The following is a 6,781-nucleotide window of genomic DNA, read 5'->3' as shown; positions in this document are numbered from 1 at the left end:
CTCTCCTCTCAATTTCACCGAGATGGATAATTTGCAGGACTATTTATTCATGCTTATATTGATTTCTTTAATGTTGTTCAATAAAAGGGATTTCTAACGTATGGCATTTATCAAATTATAAGCCTCACAATAATTTCTTCAAATTTCTTTCAATTAAGTGATCAGTTCTTTATACCGTAATTCTTTTTTATAATTAATTAGTTTTGTTGTATTGTAAAACAAATTTTACTCAGTTAAGATCTAAACACTACGTCACGAAATCTTAATAAACAAGTCTCCGACTATTTTGTAAAATGAGTTGTTTGATTTTCCTCGTGATTTTAACATAGCTAACCTTATCTGAAAGCTCTATATTCATAATTTAAGTAGCCACGCAAAGAATTAAGATAACAAACGAAATTTCAACTCAAAATCTGAAGCATCTATTAAAGTCATATGAAAAAGAGGAACGGGCTTTGTTATACGTCGGTATATGTTCAAATGAGTATAAACGTGGCCTGTGACAATAAAGATTGTGTTAACTTTTTAAAGACCTTTTATCACCTCTTTTCTTGTCGCATATAAAGTCTTTGCCATAAAATACCAGTTGAATTGTTTTTCAGATTCTTCATCATTATACATTATATGAGTTATATAATTATATACTTTTATCTGTATTGAAACGTTTATCATAATTTATAAGAATATATTTTGCGTCATCATTTTTCTTTCAAAACGGGACCAATTTATTCGATTATTGGAAACTTCTCCGTTAATATATTACTGCTCATTATCGATATGGAAGCTGACAACTTTTTTTCACCATCTTTCTATAACATATTTTATCCATTATATGAATTTATTTTAATTATTGATTTTTATTTCGAATTTCTTTCGCAGCGTGTAACATGTTTCTTTGGTTTCAATTTATATTTAATGATGTATTCGAGAAAAAACAATCCATTTTATGTATGTCACCTGTTGTGACACTTATCATTATGAATATATTATGAACAATTTCAGTATTTACTTTCAGATTATACGACAATCCACTTATATTGATACATAAAAAAATATAAACAATTGATTCCCTCTCCTTATAAAATTACTTTGCACGAATTTTATTTCCTAATATTTTTCCTGTTCATCGAAAGTAACAAAACAACAATATGACCAAGGTTAAATTTTCACAAAACAGGTCATACTCTAATTTAAACCATTTTTTCATACTTAAAAATATGTATTAAAATTTCATTAGCTCATTTTGAGTGAAAGATTTAAACTTTTTAATCATTTAATATGTACACTTTAAACATTGTCCAATGCTTTAGAGTAGTACATGTATTTTCCAATGGGGTACAAACTATTTAAATAGGTCATTAATATGGTTTTTTTTTAATATATATTTTAAATATTACGCTAGACAAGATGAAATCAATAAGAAAGTTTCCTGCTAAATGCCATTACTACGTCCATACGATATATCCTGGTGAGCTTGAGATAAAAGATACCACAGAGTCTGACACAGCTGTTTCATACTTGGATATTTTACTTGAAAAAGACGTTAATTGTAATCTAATAACCAAGCTACATGATAAACGTGATGACTTTTACTTTTCTATCTTCTAATTCCCTCACTTCATCACCTGCATACGGAGTCTATATATCTCAGTTGATTCGATACGCAAGAGCATGCTCTACATATGAACAATTTCTAAAACGAGGTATATTATTGACAAGCAAGTTGATTAAACAAGAATATCAGCAGTCTCGTTTAAAGTCATCATTTCGAAAGTTCTATGGTCGATACAATGACCTTGTCAGCAAATACAATTTGAGTCAAATGCTGACTGTCGTTTTCATACTAATTGTTGGTCCATTATTTATACTGAATTGAAGACGAATTTTCCGTCATTTCACGATCATAACAATGAGCACACGGCTGGTGTGACCGGTCAGCAGGGGATGCTCACTCCTCCATGGTACCTGATCCCACCTCTGATGTTTCGGAGGTCCATGATTGCTCTGCTCCTATTTTGTATTTTTATGGGCTTCGATATTGAATGCTGTTCGTTATCTCCATATCCTTCTTCCATCTGTTTATCTTTTTTTTCATTGAATTGTTTTTTAACATTTAAAATTTATATTTGTGATTGAATGATAGTTAAATGATAATTAAAGGTTCGTTTTTATTGATTTTGAAATTTTTTTTTAAAAAGTTATACTGTTCTAGTGTATAGATTGAACGAAAATAAAGTATTTTTAGTTTTTTGTGAAACAGCATTAGAACACAATAAAATTTTACTATTAGAGGTGAGTACGTTGTACGTAACGGGCTTTTTGAAATATGCTTTTCTGCGATGGAATGCACCGCTTTATAAGGCCCTTGTAACAAATCAATAATGTAACTACGTGAGTATTCAGTAAGCTTTCATAAATGTTTTCTCTCTTACATGCTTGTTTTTCTTGCGATGATTTTTTTAAAATTACGATATGCTATTATTTTTCTTGGTAATTGCCTTCTAAGAAGAAATGAACATTTATTGTAATAACGTTTGATGAGAAAGATACTAAGATACTGTCGTTTAAATATGAAAATTGATTATGTGTTTCCGAGAAAGCGGTAAAAATGTAACACGTTTTTAGACGAGTAAGCAGTTAGATTGACAGATATGATTTACATTCATTTAATAATCAATAAAAAATTCTAAATATTTGTTTCTTCATCTTTCAGATTTAAGGGACTCCGACCCCAGCCAGGAAGGACAACTCTTTAATTTATAATTTAATTCAAAAAGTCTTTAAATGAAGCTTGAGAATTAAATCTTTTCATGCAACAAATTTCATTACATGCCTCTCAATTTGCTTCAAGGTTCTTTGAACTTCTCAAAAAGGTCTAATTAAAAGTAAAAATTTTTATCCCGAAAAAGGCTTTTTTACATACCAATGCTTATTAACATGATATGAAATTGAAAGTAATTTATGGAGCTTTACATCCGAAAAATGCTAGAAATAAATCGCTACCGAATTCTACCAATGAAGAACACCGTATCTATGAAGATATTTCTCATGAGAGAAGAAATGCAAGCTATCAGGAATTACCAGTGCCAACATCAAACTCACGCATTCCTATTTAAGATGGGCAAATATATTTGACTCAGTAGAACTCTAATTGTAAACCTGAGATCAACATTAAACCAGACATATTTAATACGACTCTTCCTAACAACTCGGCAGATGTTTACCGTGATATTAACACTTACAGATAAACTGATTAAATATATAATGAGGAGAAAATTCCCAACAAAAGACATTCCATATAGCCTTTACAGCGATGAAGTTCAAACAAATTATCCAGGCATAAGTGATTCGACGAAATTGTGAAGACAATTTGAAATATATGCACTATTTGAAAGGCATTATATAAGGATCTTTTGTTATGTACATATTGTTTGTGATACTTTTATGTAAAATTTGGTTCGAATGATTATTTTAATGCTCTCTTTGAACGGAAAGGATATGATAAATAATTAAAAATGCGATATATTTATAATCTTTATATGACATTTATATTTAAGTGAAGCATGCATTCAAACTTTTTTTGTAAATAAGATATGATACTGTTAGGGTAATTTGAGAAGAAGAGTCTGATTTTGAAGCTGCGTTTATGCATGTTATTTTTAAAAAATAGACTGTCTTGAAATTTTTTTTGTAATTTATGAAATATTTACGAAGATTATCCAGTTAATTCATAGATACCTTTTTTTCAAAATTCAAAATTGTGAATTTCATGGCACCTTTGATAGTGGTGCTGTTTTTCAGGCGGGGCTCTCATGATAACTAGTATATAGTGAAATACGTTTATTCTTAAGTTTGAAAATATTTTCTTTTATTTCTTTGTATTATGCCAATGATCTTAGTACATATTTCTGATGATGAAAGTGCCTCTTCCAAACTAATGAATTTCATGACTCCTGAGACAGGGGTTACCGGTGGTGGGGGTACATCATCTAAGATAAATGTATATGCAATGGAATCTACGTTTTTGATATTAAACAACCATCTATGATGAGCTAATTTGCATTTTAAAGATATATGTGATACGTGACATCAGGGTCAGTAGTTCCTGTAGAGAGGGGCACTAATAATAATATAGTTAAAATGCATTGCTTTCTTTGTTTTTCTGATCTACATCTGAGTATAAAGTAACAACATTAAGCATCCTCATTGTAAAGCTATAATTAGCATTGTTGAATCTTCCATTGTTGTATATTTCAAGCCTTTGATTTAAAACACGAACCAACGTAAATTGTTGGAAAGATGTGCATGATATTCGTTTAACCTATCAGGCTCTATGGGCCTCTTGTATTTAATAACATTTGTCTCCATAGGAATTCCTTTTCAAACATATAGGAGCAATAAAATAGAAACCCAGGATAATGCACATTGAATTATGCTAACATAGTCGCCTGAGAGTAGGATACATACGTTTGTTTGTTAACGAAGACTGTCCGGTAAAATCGTGGACAAATTGTCTAGTTTGAAAAAGAATCATCACTGTGTTCTAAAATTTTCATTTTTTAGTACATTTGTCGTCAATAAACAATAGCAAATTTCAAATGGATTTATGCATATATACCTGTAAATAATGCACGGATGATAACGTCAAAGTGTCTAAAGCAGTGTCACGTTTCTTTTTGGAAAAAAGTTGGATATATTCCATGTAAATTAAGGAAATCATTAGTGCATATGCTTGAGTCTCCTTAATTCCTGCATAAGCAGACAAGAAAGCAAATTGCACACAGATGGGACTATATGAAGATTTATTAGTACGTTATGGACAAAATTGGTTAGTAAATTTCATACATGACTCGGCTCCGCCTCGCCAGTTATAAAATTTACTAACCAGGTATCATCCCGTACCCTGTCACTAAAAGACTATGTAACTAATAACCTACGGTCTACAGTAACGGCGTCTTCGGCTATTACAAATATAGCTATTTGTCAGTATGTTTTGTTCTACCCAAGGACTCAATCAAAAAAATTAATAGAAAAACACCCATCTCAATTTTATTCTAAAGATCTGGTGATTTTGTTTTCCTTTTATATTCATTTAAAGTCTCTAAGGGCGCCATAACTAAATCATAACCAAACTAAAGTGCTCTCCGATGCACCGTAAGGTCATCAAACGTCGCAATTTTTTGTGTGTTGGGTTAACCGCTTTCTCATTTCAAATGCTCGGTAAATTTTCAAAAAGACGTCAGAATAGATGGAGGATTAAAAATAGGATAATCCTTCCACAGTCTTTTAATTTAATAAATTTATTTCAAAATAATACAGATGATTTCTGTAATGAAGCTCAGGGTATTTTTTTATCGTACGCAGTAGGACCAGTCTATATCTAAGAAATAAGGTAACATCTATTGGGATATAAATACGGGTTGGTCAAGAAATAAAATTTCATGAAGCCCGAAATAAAATAAAACATTCGCTGATAACTTCAGCTGATTGTGCCTATTATATTCTGAAATAAACACTTTGTCCACGACTTTACTGGAGAACCTTCATAAGGAGAAAAAAAAATCAATATACTGACGTGTTTTTTTTTATTTGTGGATTTTACTTCATTTTTTTTAGTTTAAAGACATATGATACAAACAAACTTTTGTCAAAAATTTTGAAACTAACAACTTAGTTCATGTTTATATGAATAGAAATAGGTTTCACAGCGTAGTTTTTAATTTTTTATTCAAAGTTGTACAAAAATGGAATTTGAAGCTAAAAAATATTTGTATAGAATAATAAGGATGGTTTCAGAAGGTAAATTTTGATTGATTGATTTATTGATTCGATATTGTTTAATATCGTCTCTCTCGAGAATATTTCACTAATATGGAGACGCCACCACTTGCCGGTTGAGAGCTGCAAATTTTGTCCTATGCTCAGCACTCAGGGCCATGGAGCAGGGAGGGATCTTTTTCGTGCCAACACCTACTGCGACACGGGACCTCGATTTATACGGTCTCATGCGAAGGACCGGTCTCCACGTCCCACAGCTAGTGGGATTCGAACCCGCGACGTAATTTAAGGATTGACTCCTTGCTTTGCGACTCTAGAGCAGACGCTCTAACCACTGCGCCACGCGGGCGACGGGTAGACTTTTGAACATCACAGAAGGTTTAACTTCTTCGTATTCCTGAAGTTTATTATTTGCATCATATGCAATAAAATTAGGTCAAAAAATATATATACCAACCCAGGCATCCATTTTTTGTTTGTATCACCTGTCCTTAAGGAAGGCCCATACTTTTACGGATACGGTTTTAATTTTACACATCAATATAAAATTCTTATTATCAATTGTCTATTGAAATAAAACTTTTTTGGCGATTGAAAAATTATTTAGCAAGTACATAGTTGTTTATTTTGGTGTTATTGTGCATACAAAGCATTCAATGTACATTATTTACGAAAATTAACACTTTGCACTACCTCCATAGGATCTATATGTCATTTGGTATATACACAGACGCAAAATTCTTTATTGATTTTATGTACCTAAAGCTTTTTTTATTTTCATTTCAGTAAACTGAATTGAGATCTATTTTCAAAATGGGGGTATACGTCTTCAAAAGACTGTTTTGTTAAAATTTTCTGGTCAACCACAATAAAGTATGTGTTTTTGTTAACTTTAGATATAATTCTCAATAGTTTTAAAGAAAAAATGGTATCCAAACAGTTTAGATTTTGAGAATTATAAAAAACTAAAGATATTTTGAGATGTTTTTCCTGAAAGACATGG

This window comes from Saccostrea cucullata, unplaced genomic scaffold (genome assembly GCF_032062105.1).
Source record: "Saccostrea cucullata isolate Sc308-1 unplaced genomic scaffold, CSIRO_AGI_Scuc_v1 ctg3902, whole genome shotgun sequence".
Classification (NCBI taxonomy): domain Eukaryota; kingdom Metazoa; phylum Mollusca; class Bivalvia; order Ostreida; family Ostreidae; genus Saccostrea; species Saccostrea cuccullata.
This window is presented reverse-complemented; position numbering follows the sequence as displayed.